The sequence below is a fragment of the Humulus lupulus genome, chromosome 5 (genome assembly GCF_963169125.1).
Source record: "Humulus lupulus chromosome 5, drHumLupu1.1, whole genome shotgun sequence".
NCBI classification, from domain to species: Eukaryota; Viridiplantae; Streptophyta; class Magnoliopsida; order Rosales; family Cannabaceae; genus Humulus; species Humulus lupulus.
The window spans coordinates 159,347,202-159,371,584 of record NC_084797.1 but is presented as its reverse complement, the minus strand read 5'-3'; positions in this window follow the sequence as shown (position 1 = coordinate 159,371,584).

Sequence of the window (24,383 nt, the reverse complement as noted above, 5' to 3'; positions counted from 1 at the left end):
TCAAGCCTCAAGGTGTTTCTAGCCAAGTGGTCTAATGGATAGAAATGATGTGTCTTTCAAGTGAGCTATAGGCTCCTATTTATAGAGTTTAGAGACACCCTTTGAATTTCAAATTCCACCAACCCCCATGAATGTTACCAATGTTTAATTGGATTAATATGGAATTAAAAATGAGATTTGAGAGTTATTTGGGTTTTTTGAGCCATTCAACAAAGATTGAAAAAATTGAAAAAAATGGTCAGTTTTGGCCTGTGGCCGCAGCCAGACATTAGTGGCCGCGGCCACTTCTCTCTGTCCCACTGGCCGTGGCCACTGACCATTTTCAGCACTTAAAAATGTGTTGTTTTTTCAAACGGTTCAAAACCCTCCCAAATGAATTTTGTAACTCCCAAAACACATTATTGGGGTTTAAATCATATCTCTAACAGCCATTTCACATATGGCTTTATGAAATTCATCTCAATATTCTGTAACACCAAATTTACACAATAAAGGATAATATTTGGAAGTTACAAATTTGTAACACCAAATATGTTACATTATTTGGATATATCTCGTATATCTAAATATTGTAACTCTCTATTATATGTTACAATATGTGACACTCTCTATTATATGTTACAATATGTGACACTCTTTGTCACATTTATTTAATCTAAAACATTATATTATAATATAGTATAATATTACATTATATTATAAAATAATATAACAATCTGCGAGGCTCGGGTTAGAGGATTGTGCTCGGGATTGCGGTGCTCAAGAAGCTTGGGACACAGGTAAGAAAACTATTGTACCCGTAGAGCAGGGCGTGGCCCTATTGTTTGTGTTGCACAACATGGCCCTATGTGATTGAATTACAGGGCATAGCCCTATTGTTTATGTTTAGTATATGTTTAAATATTCATTGATATTATGTTATGTAGTGCATATTTGTGAATGAACGGCGAAGACCGGGAACGGTGAAGGCCGAGAACGGCGAAGGGCGAGAACAGCAGGAAACCGAGTACGGCAAGGGTCCGGGAACAACGTTAAGCACGTGGAGTGCAAAGCCGAGTATGGCAAGGGGTCAGAAGCGATGCTAGCACGTGGAGTGCAGAGCCGTTAGGGCGAGACCCTCCTATGATGTTGGGGCCATCCTCACGGTGAAGACCGCGAATCCAGGGCCTGGTAAAGTGCCTGGGACGGCATGGTCGCTAGGTGTTTAGTCTGTTGGCTATTTTGTTATATGCTGATTGATAGATATGCATATGTTAATTGTGTTGTGTTGATTTTTCTTGCTGGGCTTCGGCTCACTGGTGCTCTATGGTGCAGGTAAGGGCAAGGGAAAGGTTGACCAACCATGAGTATGGAGAGCGTGGAGCGATGGGTACATGTTCGGCCTACCTGGCTGCCACAACCAGGGGTGTTTTTGGGAAATGCATTATATAGACTTGAATTTGTCGCCTAGTCAACCTTAAATGTATTTTGAGTTGTAAATATTTTCTAAACAGTATTTTGGGATCCTAAATGTTTAATTTTTAGTATTTTCAATGAATGATCACATTTTTATATTGAATGCCTTTAAACGACCTTCAACACAATTTAGCTACACTTTTGACCTAAAACCTCGATTAGCGAGTGATTGGCACATTATAAACTCACTTAGTAACGGCTCTAAGGTAGTAGGGCGTTACACCTACGGTGTGTGCGAAGGCATCATGCATGGATACTATGGAGGTAACGAGGATCCTCCTGCTCCATTCATGTATTGATAAGGATAGGACGGAGGTTGAGAGGACGGTCCACTTATATTAGGAGGCGGGGTTGCGACAAAGGTCCACTCATATGAGAAGGTTAAGCTTGAGGGTACGGAGGCATCGACCATTGAAATAATAACAATTATCACTATGTGATAATATCCATCTTATCTTATATGTATAATAAAAAATACAAAAGTAAAATATTATGTCATTTTATGAGTTCTTATGATGATTTATAAAGTCGAATATTATCCCCGACCCCCAAGCACGACCCTATAAAGACCATATCCCGACCCCCGACCATATCTCGACCCTATAAATACCCTATTCCGACCCCCGACCATATCCTAGCCCTATAAAGACCCTATCTCGACCCCCGACCATATAAAGACCCTATCTCTACCCCTAACCCTGTTCCGACCCTATCCCAAACCCCGACCATATAAAGACCATATCTCAACCATATAAAGACCTTATCCCAACCCTATAAAGACCCTATCCCACGACCCCGACCCACAACCCACGACCCCTATCCATGACCCCGACCCACAATCCATGACTCTATCCCGGCCCTATCCCTGATAAATTAATATATAAATCTACAAAAAAAAAATTGGACAACGTCTCCCCTATACTATTGACCTAGCTATATGTGAATAGTTAAAAAAACTAAAACAACACACAATAAGTTTCTTCCTTATATCTCCGCACCACACAAACATTTCTCGTAAACTTCACTAATACATACATGTTCATAATATTTTGTTATCACTATAGATGAATATTTAAGGTATTCAAACTCCTCTAACAATTGTAAATTATAATAATAGTATTAAAACAAGAAATAAGAGACACATCTTTCAAATACCACCAAAATTAAATTAAAAACAATGAGCAGAACTTTTACCTAAACTAAATTTAACCAAATTATTAATTGCAATGTACCAAATTAATTAAAACAATGAACAAAACATTCAATTTTAATTTCTATATAACAAATTTATCAATAAACACATAAACACACAAATATACATATATGCATAAACATAAACATAAAAACACATAACACATACCTAGAGAGATTCAAAAGAAAGAGCTCCAAAAAATACACCAATTTGTTTTCTCCTGAATAGAAAACAAAGTTAGTAAAATAAAATACAAAAATTATAACACATATAAAAAACACATAATTATATATATATACATACACGACACACACACACATCACACACACACACACACACACACACATAAACACTACAAGAAAAAGACTCTGCAACGATCTCTTTTGTCATCATTGTAGATCAAGAAGACGTCACCAAAACGGCGTCTTTGTAGGTCCGTATGTGTAGAAACCTACAGCGAAGACAAAACGCAGTCGTCGCAATAGTGTTTTACTACAGCAACGACTTGTCAGTCGCAGTAGGGAATCTTTTTTTTTTAGTTGGATTGAGATATTGCGACGACATGTCGACGCTGTTGGTGGTTGCAAAATTTGAAAATTTGAATTTCAAAAACTCCTACAGCCACCACATGTCGTCGCTGTAGGTCCATCGACCGCCCCATCTACAGCGATGATATGTCGTCACTGAAGAGTATGTGGGTTTATATGCCTACAACGACGACATGGTGTCGCTGTAGTGTCACAAAAACTCAAGATTTTGTGTTCAATGAGCACCCTATGGTGACGACATGTCGTTACTGTAGGTATACAATTTTTTTTAAAAAAATAATTAATTATATTGATTAAAAATTATTTAATAAAATATTAAATAAATAAATAAATAAAACCCACTTATTTAATTAAATAATAAAACCAATTTTTCAATATCCATAGTCTCCAAAATGTAAAAAAATAAAACATAAGTAGTATTGTCTCCAAAATTAAAAAAACAACAACACAAAATATTAATAAGTTCAAAATAATATATAATAAAACTAAATGTCATCAAAATCAATTCAAAATTTATTATCGTCGGGTTGTTGTGGTGGTGGCTGTGGTGGTTGTGGCTACTGTGGTTGTTGTGGTTGAAAACTTGCCATCATGGACTGTATCATATTCATGTCCAAGTTGACAGTCTGAAATTGTGGAGCTTGGATTTTTGGATTTGTTGCTTGCAAAAATTGTTGCATTTGCTGGAAGTTGTTGTTCTAGGTCATAAAGGCTTGACTAGAGTGTTGAATCATGGATTGGAAAGCCTCAGGTGGTACCGTTGGAGGGCCAACTGTGGGGGACAGAAACAATAATGCCTCTGATTGTGAAGAGGACCCGATGGCGCTTGAGGCAAAGGTATCAGTGCCCTTCAACTTACGTCCAATACCTCGGTTGTGGCCACGACGTTGACCAAGTACCTTTGAGACAAATTATGTCTCATTGACAGTGGCACTTCCTGCTGAAGATTCATATTGAGATTGGGATTGGAATTGTGTCTAGACTTCTTGTTGCATGGCATCCTGCAATTTAGAAACAAGACAATTAATACATAATATAATTGAATAATATACACATATTGAAAACTTAGAAAGTTACTTACATATGCATCCTTAGCATTCGTGTTCACCCATCCGTGTGTCAGATGATTGTGCATGTCATGGAACGTATCGATAATGTTGGGCAGTTCCTTAGTCTGAAGATTCAATTTTAGAAAACAAAATTTAACAAAATCTCAGTTAAATATTGAAATTATTATTAAGATAACTTAAAATATTTCAAATTATCTATATATTTTTATTTACCTTCTTAAATTGAGTAGAAGTATGAGAAGTCGATCCATGGAGACTTGGATACTTTTGTTTTTCTCTGTTGGCAACATTTGCCTTTGAGCGTGCCATGAACTGTGGAGTGGTGAAAAGGTCAACCAACTTCTGCCAACTCTCATTGTCCATGTCCTCCGGTGGATTCTTTCTGGCTGTCTTGATATCATCATACCCTCCATGTTCATCGAAGTGTCTTTTCTTGTGACCTTTTCTATCCTTGTAGTGGTCCTGAAACTCTCACTCAATCTCAGTCTCTATCAGTCACCACTCAGGGAGAGCACGGGAAGAATGAAAAATCCTTCAAAAAAAATGGTGACATTTTTTAAATTATAAAAAAAATATATTACATGTGAATAAGTTGATAAATTTACTTCAAGATTTTGCATCAATCCTATCTTGTGCTCATTCGGAACACTCTGCCACGAGTCATAATATAACGGGACATGGTGCCCAATAAGGTTACCAATAATTCTTGTGAACAATGTCCCAAAATCACCAACTGCTTTGTAGGCTCTCTCATTCAGATCAAATTGTAGAGACAACGAACCTTTATTGTCGTTGACGAGCTGCTGCAAATTTTTGGATCAAGACCAACCTCTTCTTTTTGCGAGAGCCACTACATATGTTAATTAAACAATAAAATTAAATTGAATAAAATAATAACAATTTGTCATTTATTGATAAACGATAGACTAATTATAGTATATTACCTGTCTCATGAGAAGTAGGAACTCACGTGGAATTTGGAGGAGGAGGAGGAGGATCCGCTCCATCACCTTCATAAGAATGAGCAACAATAGCAGACATATCTTTGAAATTTAGATAATTGTTAACTTAAAATCAGTTATAGTTTCATGTTAATTACATAACTTAAATAATTTCGATAATGCATTTGAAACTATTGAAAAACAAACGTTGTTGAGAAAAGTCATATATTGATTGAAAAGTCTTGAAATTAAAACATACACATTAAACATACATATATGAATATGCATAAGAAAATATGATTCCTCTTCAATGTAGATTCCTACATCATCATCTGTACTTTCTAAATCATCTTCACTAATTTTTTCATCATCATCATCCACATCCAGAATAAATCGAGATATTTCCCCAATTATGCTGGTGTGACCAGGTCGATCCAAATGCATAATCTCCAACTCTCCTAATTCCATAGTGAGTACAAAATTTGATGAAGTGCTATCATGCACGACATCAACATCATTATCATCATCAATACTTGGATGATCCCAGATCTTTCGATGATTGACTTCTTCTACTACCTTCTAATTTTTGTTCCTTGAGTGGGGAGAATGAATTGGATGTTCTTGTACCATTCAGAATTAATCATGATACTAGTTATGTTATTCTCAGTCACATTTCGACCCTTGCTTGCATCGGTGTTAAACCATAAAGACGCTTCAGTATAGGAGTCAAAGGGATGTATCGCAACACTTTGTGGGAAACTTTTTTCCCCTTTGTGTCTTTGTCAATCCATCGACTCTCACCACATACATAACAACTCTATTTTTGGGAATTCTCCTTCCAGAACAAACAACAGTCGTACTTGCAAGCATGAATTGAATAATAACCTAACCCTAAGTTCCTCGTTTTTTTCTTAGACTCATAGAATGAAGTCGGAATCTTATTCTCTTTCAGGAATGCAAATTTCATAAACCTCAAAAGTTCACTAGAGGAAATATTTGTCCATTTATACATAAATTTCATGTGCATCATCTTCGCCAAGAAGTTCAAAGAAGACAACCAAGTACAACTAGGTTATAACTCTGCTTCGACCTCTTGAAACATGTCATCAAATTGATTCTCCACACTATTGCCACCACCATCTGAAATTCCTTCATTTACATCTTCTTCATTAGTGTCTTGTTCACCAATAACATCATTGATGATGTCAATCATCTCATCAGTCACTGGAGCCCTGTCGTCCACTACTGGAGGCATATCAACTTCACTATGGTATGTCCACTTCACGTATCGCTGCAGAAACCCATATATGTGTATGTGAGCCTCCACCACATCAAGTTTCTGATTCAACATATTGACACACTGAACGCATGGGAATCTGACTTCTCCTGAAGCATTCACGTGATTTTTGGCCATTTGTATAAATGCTTGAAGATCATTCCAAAACTCATAAGAGTTACGTTGTCTATTTATACAACTCTTGTCAATCGTCATAACTGATTCAAGTGGAAAATAAATTATCACAATGTGATAATCATAAAAAACTACTTTTATTTGCTAATAATTTTTTTATCACCAAAACACTAATTTTTTCAAGTAAAATGTGAAATCTTATTAATAAATTATTAAATTTTATGAATATATACTATCAAATTTTATGAATATATATTATTGTTAGTTATGAATGTATTATAAAGTTTCGTTATATAATTAAATATTTAATTATAATTATTATAATATTATTTAATAGTTATCAAATTCTTAATATAATTTTCACTTTTTATTTTTAAAACATAATAATAAAGTTTTATTATTTTATAATTATTATTTTAATTTTAACTTTATTTTAAGATCAAAGTTAACTTAATTACCTATTTTATCTACATGTATTATCAAATTTTTGAATATATTATAAAATTAATTGAATAAACAAATATTTAGTTATAAATTTTTTAATTTACCATTAAAGATTATTATTTTAATTTCTACTTATTTTATAAAAAAATATTAATAAAGTTTTATACTTGTAAAATTATTATTTTAATTTACACTTTATAATTTTTTATTAATTGCTTTAAAATTTATTAACTAAAAATTTTAATCACACTAATTTTAAAACTACTTTGTAATACTTAGTTTTTCTAAATCTACAAAGATTTCTGCAGCATAACTGATGTAATCTAGCTTATCCCAAAATTTAAAATCTGCATAAAAACATATAAACCAGTCCCATGATATACATAAAATTTAATACAATCATTTGAATTCACAAATAAACAAAAAAAAATATTATAAACATATTCACAAATCAACATATTATTTATATAACCTAACTTATATATAATTCCAAACAAAAATTATTTAACCTAACATATATACAATTGAAAACAAAAATTATAATAAACATCTAATCATATTAATCTGACATACCACACAATTTAAAAATATATTTCACATTCACATTTATATACATATAAACATATTCACATAATCACATTTATATACATATACTTTTACAGATTCTTAATAACATTTAATTAAATTAAATTAACATAAAAAACAAAATTAAAAATCACAAATATAATTAAATTAACAATAAAAATTCCTAAAATGAAAAACAAAATTCAACACTATCTAAAATAACTAATTACACAATTAAAAATATAATTTGACCATTAATCAATCACAAAATATTTTTAAAAAAAATTACCCAAGGCTCGAGCTAGGGGATTATCCAAAGGCAAAGGCTTGGGATGATAATCCAATACCCAAATCTGAAAAAGAAAACAAACAAAAATGTCGAAACTCATTTCCACCAAATACAAAATACACACATATATTAAGAAAAAATACATATTAAAGGATATAATAGAAAGATAGTGAGTTTTGACTACCGAAAATTGGGAGAAATTGGTCAAAACGAGGTTGGGCGGCGTTGGGAGATGGAGAAAAATAGAGAGTTTCTCTGTTCTTTTTTTAAGAAAACAGAGTAGAATGAGGAGGAAAGCCTTTGTCTGGGGGTTATATCGTTGTGACCTATAGCGACGACATGTCATCGCTATAAATGTCCAGTCGTCACTGATATCAAACGCACTGTTTTACTCAAGTGGTGAGACCCTACAGCTATATGAATCCTCTCGTGTGCTACGTGTCTACTCTACAGCGACATGTCGTTGCTATAGGCAGTGAAAATTTGACTTAAATTTTTTGGCGGTTCACTTTCCCACATTTTTTATACCCTATCACGATGACACTATAGAGTACAAAATAACTGACTAGTGGATGTAGTTGGACTCTATAGCAACGACAAAAATAAGAAACCAACTCTTGACGGTTAAACTCCCTCCCTATCCTACAGCGACGACATGTCGTCGCTCTAGATAACATATTTCCCTCCTTTTTTTTCCATGATGACTCCACAGCGACGACAAGTCGTCGCTATATGTGGTGCAAATAGCAACCAACTCTGGGCAGTTGAGTTCCCTCTCCATCCTACAGCGACGACATGTCGTCGCTATAGCCAAACATATTTCCTTCTTTTTTTTGACGAAGACCCTACAACGACGACATGTCATCGTCGTAGAGTCAATTCCTGCCTTATGTTCCCTCCAAACTCCTGATACCCTACAACGACGGCACTCTGTTGGGTACCAGGAATTTGTATGACATGGTCGTGTAATGTTGACGGCCCATGTCATCGTTGTAGCTTAAATTTTTAATAAATTAAGAAAAAAGAATTTTTCGTGGATTTCGACTACGTACAGCGACGACTTTGTATTCATCGCAATAGATGTTGTCGTTGTAGAGTCTTTTTCTTCTTGTGAAATACACACACATACATATATGTCACACACATATATATATATACAAAAATACACACATATATCACACACATGTGTATATACTTAACAAATAAAAACATAAAAATAAAAAATAAAAAAAATAAAATAAAACAGAAAAAAGAAAGAAAATATTAATAGAAATAAGTTAAAAAAATTAAAAATAATAAAATATAAATAGAAAAAAAAAATTAAAAACAGAACTAAAAAACGAAAACATAAAAAAAATATCACACATACACATATATATACACATACACATACACGCATATATATACACGACACACATATATACATACATATACACAAAACAGAAAAAAAAAATCAAAATTAAAACTCACTAACATATATAAACACATACACATATATATATTTAAATATATCAAATAAAAATTTTAAAAAATAATAAATAAAAACTTAAAAATAAAATACATATATATACATGTATATGGTGGTGGGTGTGGCGTGGTGGTGGCCGGAGGGAGAGAGAGAGAGCGGGTCCGAGGAGAAGATTGAGAGAGGAGAGAGATCAGAGAGAGAGGGCAGGTCCAACGAGAACGTGGTCAGAGAGAGAGAGAGAGGGTGGTCGGAGAGACGAGAGAGAGGAGAGATCAAGGAGAGAAATGGTATAGGTCGAAGAAATCGAGAAGAGAGGGGATGGGTTCTTTTTTTTTTTTTTGCAGAAAAGAAAATGAAGAAGAAGAATACGAGGGGCTGGGTTATCATGGTAACTAGTGCCGCCGCTAATAAACTTTTTAATGATGTGGGTCGCCGCTTATAGTCGAGAAAAAAATTAGGTGGGAAAATTTCTATGTTTTTTTTTCTGAAAAAATTTAAAATTATTAGGGGCAAATAATATTATAAAATTTCTCGCTAATAAACTTTTTAATAACGTGGTGATTATTAGTGGCAAAAGGTGTCGCCACTAATAGTCGAGAAAAATTAGGTGGGAAAATTCTCTCGTTTTTTTGTGAAAATTTTCAAAATTATTGTTGCTCCTAATATTACAAAAGTCGCCGCTAATAATGATCCATATTTCAAAAAATTGTCCGCGATGATATTAGCGACGAAAACATGATTTCACCGCTAATAACAACATAATTAGGGGTGATTTTAAGTCACCACTAATAATGTCACCTCTAAAAATAATTTTCTTGTAATGTAGTTTCTAAATTCTATATAAATTAACCAAATAGATTTCTTTGCATAAGTGACATTGAACAAAAATACACATGATAGTAAAGTTGCCTTAATTAATTATTACAAAATTTCTAAAATTATATTCAAAATATGAATATAAATTTTTTTTTAAAAAAAAAAACTTGGCATTTTCTTGGGAAAGCTATTTCCATCATCTTCAACCTACCCAACAGAAGGCAATGAACCTGAATTTCTTTATTGATGGAGACTTTTGACTCCTTTGATCATAACTAAACCACCTGCAAGTAGTCGGTCTCCTCTTTGATGTTGACGGGCATCGAAGAGAAAAAAGATGTCACCTTGGTTGAGTTCGAAAAATAATATTACGTGTCTTTGAGGCAGAGATTGTTTAAGTCTTACTGTTGGTAGTGGTCAACAATTCGCGAAGTGCTTTAAGGGATTTTGGGCAATAGGGAAAGAAAGAGAAAGTAAAAGTGAGTTTGACAATTCGTGAAGTGTTTAGGAGACTATGGATTGCTGGGGTTTTTATGCCCTTGCAAAATCATATTTCTTATTGTTATCCCTGTTTTACATCCATTACACGTGGCATGACCCAATGGGTATGTGGGCCCTCTTAAGAGGTCCAAGCCCTTCCTGAGCCCAATGAATGGGGAAGGAGGAAACCCTGACAGCCCTAACACTATCGAGCCCAACAACATTCAATGGGCGCGAGCATAATGAAGGAACCGGGACTGAGATGTAGGCCCAACTCATCTCCCAGACCATGACCAACCTACATCATTCGGCATGCTAATTAAGGTGGCAGACTAACTGTTCACTAGAGACGGACCTTATCAAGAATCCAGAGAAGATCTTCAGTGTTACAGTGTCCACCTTGGCAAATGAACTCGGGTCCTGGTGAATGAACCACGACTCCTGTAAATGAACCGGGACATTAGTAAACGAACCCGAACTAGATGTCCAGATAGGGCAAGCCTAGTTTTCCCCGATGCTGACCTATCCCCACGATATCCGACATTTGGTCTCCTCAAATAACCTATAGAATAGGGTATGCACAGAACGTACACTGTACCTAAGAAATAGTACTGCCACTACTCTGAAAGATCATGTCCCTAGGATCCCCTTAGAAGCCCGTGCGGACCAATTCGTGCTAACATATAATGGGTAGCTATAAGGCTTGGCCACGCCTAAGCCAGCCCAATGGGCCCAGATTAACAACATCTAGTTATGTTACATTCTTTGTATTATGGCTCCATTAGCGAGCAAATTGTAATTACATCCCTATTGGGCCAGGATTAGTCCAGCCCAAGGTGCTTGACTGCCTATAAATAGGACTAGTTGTGCATTGTAGCAAGGATCCCAAAATTTCTCATGTAAGCAAAAACTCAACTAAAACTTGTAGAAAATCTCCATTGTCAAAACTCTCTAAAGCCTAATACTAGTGACTCATGGACTAAGGCTCATTAACGCCCCAACCACATAAAAATTGTGATTGTTCATCCTTAATCCTTTCTTTCCACCTCTTATTTCATAATATATTTCTAGTTTCTGAAAAACTCGGTAAACATTTTGGTGCTTTCATTGAGAGCTAAAGGAAGCTTGAATCAACCTCGATCATCTGCGAAAAATGGTGATCACCAGGCATACCATGTTTGATCCTGCTCACCAGCAACAACAAGACAATGGAGAACTATTGCCCAATCAAATTTTTCCTTAAGACCAACCCGAGGATACGCCATATTAGGGGCCTCTGCGATGAAGGCTATTACGAGGAAGATGAAGGGGAATATGAATATCACGAGGCTGGAAACCCCATTGATCCTAACGAGAAGGATATGGATCCTGAACAAGAGGATCCAGAGGTGATTTGTCTAAGACGACAGGTCCTGGATCAAGAAACCAAGATAGCTAAACAAAAAGAGGTCACCCGCCAAATGCAAGAGTCCCTCTTGGCTCTTATGGCCTTTATTGCCGCCCAAGGATTGGCAGCCAATCCTTCAGCCGTTCGTCCCCTTGAAACGCAGCTGCCTGTCCCACCTCTCAGGACTGGCATACCCAATGACGCTACCCCTATTCCTCCACCAGGACCATCCCCACATCTCAGAGCCCCCGCGTCGAATCCTGCTCATGAAAAAGGAAAAGCCAAAACGGTTGATCCTATTGGAAAAAAAAAAACCCCAGAAAAGAGCTCATCCCATTCCAAAAATGGAGGCTCCCCAAGGGAAATTCCCTAGGAAAGAATGAATGTATCTTGTCCCAGGATGGGATCATCTAAACGATCCGCAGGGGAAGTGCCCGTAGGGTACTAAGTCCCAGAATGTCCCTAGACGGGACAATCAGGGACGACACTTTTATCCCAGGGCCTCTATTGACAAGGATCACAGAGAGTGCAAATGCAGGGAAGAGCAAGAACCAATCAGTTCGGGAGACGATACTTCTTGAGTAAACTTGCGTGACGACCTCAACGCCTGAAAGGAGCGAGCCTGCAAGGAAAAGATTCGCCCTTGATGAGGCCACTTGAGGAATAACCTCAACGACAAGAGAAATGAGAGAGTCCCCCTGGATGATGGAATGGCCAGATAGTTCATGGAACAGTTGGCCGCTTTTAAAAAGGTCACAGACCGCCTGGTCCAAAAGCAAGAAGGCGAAGGCTCCAATTCTGAAGAAGAGGAAAATGAGCCATGCACCAAGCACATACTGGACGTCGTACTATCGAATGGGTTGAAGATGTCAGATATACCTGCCTATACCGAGAACACTGACCCCAGAGATCACTTGTCCCGCTACAATTTCCTGATGATTGTAGAGTGCCTAAGTTTCTCAATCACTTTGGCTGGACCCAAAGAAGAGTGGTGGAAGAGACTTAAGACGGGATCGATCCAGTCTTGGTCCGAATTGCAGTCAGCTTTCCGTAAATAGTTCGTGGCTGCCATAAATATGAACATGGAAGTCAGTGAATTGACCAACATCAAACAGAATCCCATAGAAACCCTTAGGGCTTACATCCAACACTTTACGGAATAAGCCTAAAAAACTAAAGTGGATGACGGACAGCACCTCATGGCTCTCCAATCTAGGATCAGAGCTGGATCTCCTCTGTGGGATGACATGCAATGCAATAAGGCATCGACCCTTGAAGAATTCATCAGGAGGGCACAAGGTTTCATCAACTGGGAGGAGTCCCCAATCCAAGCCTTTTGGGTGGCAGCCAGTAACCTAGTCGACAGCCCAAACCTTTCCCGAATACTGAGCGCAGTATCCGAAAAATATCTATGTGGCATCCCCAGTGGTGTTCGGATCCGTTGGAACCCTTGGAATGTTATTCATAACCCCAACGGTCTACGGGCCCCCTTCGACGGGATATGCTCCGACTTCGTCAGCCCTATTTTCTGGGTACAGAGTGGCACCCACCGAGTACAGTGCCGCTCCTGGCGGTGCCCAATTTCCTCAAGCCGAAGCAGCTAAGGCAAGCATAAACCCCTCTCGGGGAAAAATATCGGGCAAAAGTCAGAACCGATTCGAGCCCTCAAAGAAGGGGAAAAGGGGGTACGAGCCCAAATACATGGAGTATACCAACTTGGTAGACACCCGGGAAAACATCTACCTTGCAACGGGCATTGTAGTACATTATCGAAAACCAAGCCCTATGTTCAAAGGGGGAAAGAATTCAAGGGACACCAGTAAATGGTGTGCCTACCACAAGGACATGGGCCACACGACTGAAGAATGTCGTCAGATAAAGGACGAGATCGAGAACCTGGTTAAACTAGGACATCTCCACCAATGGGTCAGGATGCCAACAAGAGTCCTAGGACTGCCAGCAGCTCCCAACCAACCTTTGGCCCCGAGTGCACAGGCATCGTACCGAACTCCTCAGGGAGGGTGTGCTCCAGGATTGGGAGCACAAGCCCTTCAGGGGGCCCTAATAGTGCAACCACTTGGAGTTCCAATGGCTCCTGGACCCGGAACTGCACCTCCTCGAGTTGATAGCCACATGGCCACCATATCAGGAGGCCCGCTGTAGAGTCCAAGAAATTTACTTAGCTAGTTAGATAGTAGTAGTAATAGTAATAGTAGTAGTACTTTTATGACTATGGATTTTGGTTCAAGTCGGGATTTAGTTGGAAACTCCTAGCAATAGTTATGGATTTTATAAGTTTAACCTATAGTTTAAGAATATTAATTATAACATAAGGTTTGATTAATATTGCTGGTTATTAATTTGATAATTATTATAACCTAAGGTTTAGATAGAGCCAATAGGATTATGACACTTGTCATATGCATGGTTATTAAGAAATTATTATTTCAATGATAAAATAAGGGAAATATAAGACTTAGTCTTCACCAGTATATGTTAGGAGCATGACATTTATCACGATTTTTATTTATTTGTGTTATTTAGATAATTAAATAGATTTTTCGTAACTTTAGGGTACTGTAACTTACGACCTATTTTTGACCCAGTTATATTATGAATTTTGAAAAATATTATTTCTAAAAAGTTGTAGAGAATTGAATTAGCTTTCTAACGGTATAAATAAAGTCTAAATCGGAGTCCTATAGCTTCAGATATGTTGATTTTACTGCAGGTAAGTTTAGAGTTACGAGATTTAGGGAATTAGAAGTTAGGATTCTATTTGTTTTTATTATTATTTTTGTTTTAAAAATCAAGCTTTGACTCCTTAAATCTCTCTGAATAATTTGACCAATTCCTAAGCCTTTGGCTGAAGTATATTAAAATATTTTCAATTAAATTCATTATTTTTATTCAAAGCCAAAAAGAAGATTTTTATTCCTAGAACTCTATAAATAGGACCTAGTACCAAGCCTTTTCATTCATTCTTCAAGCATTGATCAGAGCCTTCCATGTGCTAGTGAGACTATAAAGTGATAAACACTTGGATTGGGGTTATAAGCTTAATCATTATAAGCTTAATAAACACTTGGGAAGTAAGGTTATAGTGTATTTCGGTTTCGAGGTATAGTTCGATCATAGAAGCATTCAAGGTATTCCTATTCTTAGTTCCTTTTAGTATTGTTTCATTAGTTTTATAGTCCTAACTCAGTCTTCTCTATTCTTGGTTAGACATCTAAGTTCTTCGAACTTGAGGTTTCTTGTCGGTAAGAATATTCTCGGTAGTTTTTAGTTCATTCATCTCTTTCTTTTAGAATAGTCACCTCTATATTATGGTTTTTTGGAGTGTTCCAAAATCCCGACTTTGTTCTCATCATCCCGGTATATTGGTAAGGAAAATAGGATATGATTTATGTGTTATATGATTTATATGTTATGATAAATGTTATCTTATGATTATGTGTTATGTAATATGCTATAATATGTATAATTGTAGACTTGGGCATATGACCCGTACAACTAACAAGCCCCAATAAATTATGGGCATATGGCTTGCTTAGCTAGCAAGCCCCACTAATCTAATGAGCATATGACTTGTTTAGTTTATGGGATGCCAAGTAATAATGGCCATTATAGTATGTATGTGACATATGTGTTATGATATGTTTTATGTTACATTATGAAATTTATGTGTATGGTTTATGTGTTAGATTTTCCTTGCTGGGCATTAGGCTCACTCTTTTTATGTTTATATGTGCAGGAAAATAGCTTTGATGGCGGAAAAGGTTCTTGGTAGTTTGGGCATGTGTATTAAGGCGAAATGGAATCGAAGGGCCGAGAGTTCGATTCGATGATGAAGTTTCTTTACTTATGGTTTTATGTGTATTTTTCCGCACTTTATTATGTAATCCCTTTTTAATTACAATTATGTTATGTTTTGATTTTAAAACAATGGGATCCCATATCCTACTTTAAATTTTATGTAAGTTTAACATTTATTTTTACAAGTTTTTAATAAAGTTATGATCATTTCACTTGTAAGTTTTATTAAGGATTAGTGTCTATGGATAGTTTTCATTAATGGTCCAAAGTCTAGAGTAGTTGGGTCATTACACCCGCATCTGGGAGGACCATCCTAGAACGGTCAGAAAAGGTACCTCAGTGAGCTCGATCATGACCATGAGGTGTACGCCATGGTTCAAATTCTGGGCCAGCTCCCATAGTTGATGAACCTGCCCATCACATTCACGGAAGAGGATGCCCAGAACATTCATTTCCCGCATCATGACCCCTTGGTCATTGATGCCCAAATCGCCAACAAAAGGGTATCTCGAGTTTTGGTAGATGACAGGAGCTCCGTCAATCTCCTATTCAAGTCGCCATTCGCAATGATTGACCTAATAGAGGCAGATCTAGGTTCCAGCCCGATGCAGATTTATGGTTTCAATGGGGATTCATTGTTCCCAATGGGCAAGATCCAGCTACCCATGACATTGGGGAACGAGGTTCAGTGCTCGTTCAAATATTTTAATTTTGAAGTGGTGGACTGCCCCACTGCATACAATGTGATCTACAGTCATCCCGCTTTATTTGACTTCGGTGCCATCACCTCCATCCGCCACATATGCATGAAGTTCCCTTGCAATAATGGAGGACTGGGAATAGTACGGGGAGACTAGAAGACCGCACGAAAGTGCTACCACATTTCTGGCCAACCAATCTTCTTGGTCTGCGAAGAACCCATTGAAGAGGAAGACGTGGATCCAGTTCCTTCTCCGCGGCCAGCACTGAGAATGGCCTGGGAAGAGGATGAGCTAGATCTGTGAATAGAAGCAGACAGGGCATTAAAACCCATGGAGGAGGTGGAAGAGGTGTGCATCGATGTTAGCGGCGTGACAAAAGTAATCCAAGTTGGGAGAAACCTGAACTCGGAGGTCAGGGCTGCCATAATCGCTTGAGTGAAAGAGAACCAGGCACTACAACAATTTTGACCAAATATGACATCAAAAATATAGCATATTTGTAGGAGTGTTATTAATATACCTAATAAAAAAACACGGATCTAATTTTTTATGCTTGAGGCGGCAAATGAAAATTAGGCGCCTAAAATCGACCAAAGGAAAAACAAAAGAGGGTTTTCTCAATTATGAATCCCTAATACCTATCTCACACTCATCAACCTCTTGGTTCTCTCTCTCTCTCTCTCTCTCTCTCTCTCTCTCTCTCTCTCTCTCTCTCTTGACTCTCTCGTCTTCATGCCGCCGGTGCTCTCTAATCCCATCTGTTGAGCCGCTTAAACACACCTCGACCACGCTACCATGTCCTTCCCTATGTATCTCTCTCGGTCGCTGGCTAGAAGAAAGAACCCAGATAAATGTGACCTTCGTTTGTCTCTCCCTCTCATTTTATTCCCTTTTGTTTATCTGGGTTTTGCTTCTTTTATAGGGAGTGTCGATTGTGTCGCCATTGATATGTCTGAGCTTGGCAGTTATTGGTTTGATTTTGTTTAGAAATTTTGGCTCTCTTTCCTTCTTTGTGACTCTCTCTCCGTCAATCGGGTTCTTCTCATTTCCTTCTCCAGATTTAGTTCTTTCCCTCTCACCCACGATCTCATTCTCTCTCTTTCTTTCTCTATTGTTGCAGATGTTAGCATGGAGGTGGGACTGTGGGGATGGTGTTGTAATGGCAGGGACTTCAATGGGACTAGGGTACCATCGCCATGAAGAAAATGGTTTATTTTGCATACATCCCCACTTATATAAAATGGGAATGATGATTTTTTATTCTTAGGCATCATCTTTGATTAATTTTTAAAATAATTATTATATATTGTTTCTGTTTTAGGGATTTATGCAATTTTTAATATGAATTATTGATGATGTTTCTATTAACTTTAGGTTTGGTTTTTTTGAGGATTTTGGATTACTAAATTTGGTGACTTTGAGGTTTGTGGATATGCTGCTAGCTTTGGGTATTCTATTTTGTATATTGGTTTTAGATTTAGAGTTTTTGTGTTTTATGTTTTTGTATATTTAGAGTTTTCTCAGTATGTTGTTGAAGGCAACTTTTCTTGATTTGCTTTTATGGCATCACATTCTTGTTCTTGAAGTCCTGAGGGTAATTCTAGAAGTGGAAACATACTCCTTATTTATGTAGTATGTGTGACATAGAAGATTATGGTAGAGCCTTGTAAAGTTGTTTGAATAATTACAAAGGTGGAACTTTGACAGGGTTTTTGTTTGGAGGCACGAACTTTGCGGATTCTCTTCTAGAACTTTGATATGTAAGATCACTTGTACCAATCTTCTTTTTTTCGTTTAGGATATTTTCTTATATAGCTGTATTAAGTCTGACTGGCCTAATTTATGGTATCTGCTATATAGGCATCCCAAGAACACCAATATTGTTGAGGGCATGGTTAAGGCTCTGGCTAGAGTTGTTTCAAGTGTACATGTAAGATATGTTTATGTATATATTTTATAAGATTTTTGGTTAGTCCTAGCTGGAAAAACTCAGACTAGTGGTGTTTAGTTCTAAAGTTTTCATTTTTTTTTCTTTTTCATCTCTTTATCTATAATAAAACTTTTGCTTTTTTAGAAAAATTGTTTATCTTATCGTCTTCTTATAGAAAAAAAAATTAATGGGTACAATCTTCTGGTTCAAATAAAACTTTATGTGTAGTTTTGTACAGGCACACTTTGGATCGGATTGATGAGATTTTATCAGATGGTAATTAATTTGCATATTGTAATTTGCTTGACTTGAAGAAACTTTGACATGTAGGGTCAAGAGACTGGTGAGGAGAGCCTGGCAGTTGTTGCAGGGATGTTCAGCAGCAAAGCTAAAGGTAATCACCTCCTTGGCTAAGATCAAATATAATCTATTCTTATTTGTTTGATCAAGATAAAGAGGTTTTTTTACATGTGTGTTTTTTTTTTCGAAATCTTGGCACCCTGAGTTTGAAGATATGGTTGTCAGGACTATATTTCTAGCATATGTTATGCTGTCTTGCATTTGATTTATAGAATATGTTATATTGCATATGTTATTTTTTTTGCTATAAGAGTTCTCTGATATGTCTACAAATTAGTTTATGAATTTTGACCTATATCTAATTTGTTCAAGAAATTGTTTAAAAATCATAGTTTAAAGTTTAATTAAGTGTTTGTTCTCTTTGTTTAATTAACCCTGTTCAATCCCCAAATAAAGTCTAGCCATTTACTGCAATTCAGAGTTGTTTCAGTTCTTGTGACTGAGAATTGATTTCGTCCATTAAGTTATATAATTTGGGGATTTTTATTTATGTTTTTGGATTTAGGTTTATGGTTCTGCTTTGTGATAATGATGTTTTGAGGGAGAATCTACATCTCCAAACTTATTTTAGGGATGTTTTGAATATTTTCTTTCCTTTGTACTGCTTAGGTTTGCACATAACATTCTTGTTAAAATGCCTCAATATGTACCAGCTTCATAAACATCTTTGTTTTTTCTTTCAAAGCTCCATTTTCACTTTCCTCTGTTTTTTCATTTCCTTCCATTTTTTTTTTCTTTCGATTGTTTTTTATTTTTTTCTTTAACATCTTTGGTGCATTTTGCTACTGGTTTAATGGCATAGAATATGTATTTTGTTATTGGCTTTGGTGTATTTTGGTACTAGTTTGTGTCATTTTTTTACTGCTACTGCTGCTACTGCTGGTTTATTTCTTTTAAATTTGGTAATTTAATCATGCCACAATTACATAGGTCCAATTACTTTAACAATTTCCTTGTTTCCTAGTAGTGCATACAATGGAATAATACCAAATTCTGATTATATTACTAAGTTATTGGAAATTCAGTAGGAATATGCTTGCTCTTATAAACTCTAGTTAAGATTAAGTTGCATTGATTTGTATTTCCTTGTTTTAATATCAGTAAAGGACATATAGCTGTTTTTTTTATTATTTGAAAAAAAAAACTTTGCTTGATTATGTTTGTAATGTATCAAGCCTTTGCCTTGCTTTATGAAGAAAGTTATGAAACACTTTATGTCTTCATTGCTCCCTACTATCTGAAAAACTAATGTCTTAATGGCAGCAAGTTATTTGACAGGTTTGATTTTATTTGCACTGTATTCTCTTTTCTTATTTATAGCTTTGGTAAGTTATAGTTTATATGATAGTTATGGGATTGGCTTTGCATTCACTTGTTATATTATTTATTTATTTTAGTTTTCAACAGGCATGTTGGAACAAGAAAAAATTTATGGGCAATCATCTACTTTGTCTTTTACCTCTGAAGGTAAAATTTCTGGGCAGTGGCACTGAGGATTATGGTCACTCATCATCAAAACCTCTGAAGGCTTCATGCATTTTGGTATCTAGCTAATTATCTCTGATTATATTGTTTATTGTCTTTTACTTGCAAATCACTTATGTTTTCTTAAGACCATGGTCTTAGTAGCTAGCATTGGGACATATTATTGTGCTATTTTGGGCAATTTTCATGCTGTTTAAACTTCATGATAAAATTTACTTTTGATGTTCTGTCTTCTTTGTAAGATGGTGTAGATTTTCTTTCTCATGGTCATGAGTTATTCTCACTGCTGTCTGGTGTTGTTTTCTGGTTTGCTGGTGTAGTTTTCCTTTTAACAGGGGTATGCATTGTTGTAGGCATTGTGAACACCAATATAGAAAATTATTGAGGTGGGGTCTTCTTAATGTTTGTTTTCCAATTGAACAGTTCAATCTTCAATTGTTTAATTTTGTTTGAGTTATGTGATTGTTGAAAAAGAAGAGAAAGCCTCAGGGGTATGAGATGAAACTGAAACCAGCGAAGAAAATGGTATGCCAATCCATAACGAAATTATGGTTTTATGCTTAGATTCCTTGTCTAGTTCTTGTGCTTACATTGAACCTTGAATGTGGCATTGCTAGAACAAGTGTTAGAATACTTATATAGTGCTTTCTTTTTATATTAAGCTATTTATGCTTTCTTGTTATCATTTTAGATTATCCAGCTTTAGATGAGCTAACCTCCAAGGTAACAGAAAGTAGTTCTTTTGCCCAAAACATAAGAAGTGAAATATAAGTGACCATAATTTATGTGCCATTTTGAAAGGTTTTTAGCCTAAGCTCTTTCTGCTTCTACTTTTTGAAATTATTAAAAACATGTATAATGTACACTTTGTAAGATGTTTAGATTCAGTTTTTGTTTATGATTGTGACATTTAATTATTTGTGGGTGTGTTTTGGGAATCTGCTAGTTTCAGTTCTTGGCACAATGTTCCAATGATATTTCATTATAAGTCTGTAAAAATTATAGTATAGCATTCATTCATTGCCTTGTGAAAGTAGATGGCATGGGATCTCAACGTGTCTCATATTATAATATGTAAAAATTATAAGTCTTTATGTTTTCATATTATAAGTCTTTATGTTTCCTTAAGGACAGAAATTTTTTTTGTTGTTTTTACATAAGCTTCTCATTGCTACATAGTAGCAAACTTAAAAACAAGGGTTGAATCAATCAAATTTAGGGTATTGGTTAAAAATAAGGACTGTCAATATGAATATGTATGTTTTCCAAAGTTTATGAGAAGTATTCATTCTATACTTACAGTGAGAAAATGAATTGAATTTTTTTGTTACCTATGATGATAATGATCAATTCTTATTATTTAATTAAAGACTTGAAAACTTGTCATAATCTTTTTTATCCTTTTGTCCTTGTAATTGTGTATTATTTAATTATCATACTTGATAGTTATTGTATATTTCATTCTCATATATCCTCATCCTCAGGTACTTTGACCGCGATGTTGAATGTGTCTTCAAGTTTTTTAGAAAGAGGTCAATGATATTTTTTTCTTTTGTGTTGGAAGCTTTCTCATCTACTTCACTGACTTGCTCGCTTATTTAAATCTACTGAGTTTCATTATTTGAGATTGCTACTCTTAAAAGAACTCTCACATATCTTCTACTGATGGAGGATTGAATTTTGATTGCTGACTGTTGATGGGTTGATAATGCTAGTCCACTTAAAACTTTAGATGATCATATTTTTCCTGAATTTAGCTGTAGTTTTTTGTTTATGCTTCTACGCCATGTTGCTGTTTCAGCTGTTGTGGTATTGTTCTTGACAGTCAATTTTTGTTGGTAGTGAAAGTCATTTCAATATTTTCATTTGTGGTCAATAAATTAGTTGAAGTGGTATATATGTGGTTCTTATATATTTTTCCAGAAGTCCTTTTTTTTTTTTCCTAGTTTCCTTGATTTCTTGAGTCATTGGTGTTTCTAGGATGCTAGTCCATATTGTATATTAACTAGAGAGAAGCTTCAAAATCAAATTCTTGATTTCTGTTTCCCTGATGCAGCTGCCATTATATTTTAACTCCAATGGTTCTAGCAGTGTTTCCGGAAGATTTAGTGTGACAGTGTTGCTTTTGTTACTCCTTATTTAGGATTTATTTATTTTTTAAATGTTAAGAGAAAACTATATCTTGTAAGGTATATGCTGTAACAGGGCTGTGTGATCTATTTGGAGAAATATAACTATAAAATTTCTCTAACCTAGGCTAAATACATGTTAGTTTGGATTCCAAGTGGGTTAATGAAATATTTTACAGGTCTTTGTTAATATTTAAGCATCTCCATTTTTTTTTGTCTTTAGCACATATAATCATTAAGCTGTGCAAAATAGCTAGTGGTATGAGGTTCATCTCATCTGATATTCATGCATATCTATGTAATAATTTATTTGGTTTTAAGGGAAATAATATGTGTCTAATGTCCATATGTGCTGTTTTAGGTTCAGATCACTTCCAGGACTTGTCAACCAGACCCAAAGGGATATCATAGAATGTGAGAACTTTGTCTTCCAAAGAGTTTGTGGCTGTTTAACTAGTGAAATAAGAATTGAAATTTCTTATCATTGATACATTCTGTCTCTAGATGGAAACACATGGACATGTGGAAGAAAGGGAAACAGGTATATGACAAGTGCACAACAAATGGACTCACAACAAAGACAAGTGCACAAAGGATGATGAATTGAAGGATGGAGTAAGTTTCATGCATGGTTTACTTTTGTGTATCTTGTAATGTTTTTGTTTTTCATTTTTGAAGTAAAAAATGTTCAAGAAACTTTATTATGTTATGCTTTCAAACTTAAGTTAGAACTAAGATCTCATGAAACAGACACATTCATAGTTTGAATTAGTTATTGTTTAATGTAATACTTATGGTTTATCAATATATTGAGAATTACATTTTATGATTAATTTTGATTTTTTTTTATCAAAATATAATAATGAAAATCTTTTAATTAAAAAAAAAAACTTATAAGTACTCTTATCACAATAAAAAACCTTAATATGTTATGATTTAGAAACATATTATAAGCGTAACAAATTGTTATGATTTATATAATATAACAAACTAAAAATGCTATCAAAATAATCAAATGTAACAGTTGAAAAGTGTTATGCAAAAAGTATAATATTAAACTTTAAATTTTTAACCAAATACTCTAACTAAATGTTATTATTTGAATATTATAGCAACTAAAAATGTGTTATTGAATAGTTTAAGATAACATCGAACATAACATTCAAATACTGTTATAGAAAAGACAGGACTTTTAATAACAGGGGCTACATTAGCATTTTCAGAAGCGTTATCAATACTCCCGGTTAGCAGTTTTTAAGTGTTATGAATACTGTTTTTTCTTGTAGTGAGGATATCCTAGCCTGGTCTCATTCAGATATGACCGAGATCAACCGCAATGCCATATGTCATGCCCTGAACATTGACGAAAACGCAACTCCATCCGACATAAGCAAAGATCCCTAGGTGTGGAAAGGGCGGAGGCCCTCAAGTTAGAAGTCAAGAAGTTGTCCTCGATCAACTTCTTCTGGGAGGCCCTGTATCCCATTTGGCTGGCCAATCTAGTGTTGGTACCGAAGCCAAACAGAACGTGGAGGACTTGCATTGACTTCATGGATCTTAACAAGGCATGCACGAAAGATTGCTTCCTTTTGCCCCGAATAGACCAGATGGTGGATGCTACATGAAGGTATGAGTTACTGAGCTTCATGGATACCTACTCCAGCTACAACCAGATTTCAATACATGTAGCAGATCGGGAATACACCAGCTTCCTTACGGACAAGGTTGTTTACTGCTACATCGTCATGCCCTTTGGGCTTAAGAATGTTGGGGCCACCTATCAGAGGCTGGTCAACAGGATGCTCCGGAACCAATTAGGGAGGAACATGGAAGTCTGTATAGACGACATGTTGGTCATGTCCAAGACCTCGGCCCAACACGCGGATGACCTGGC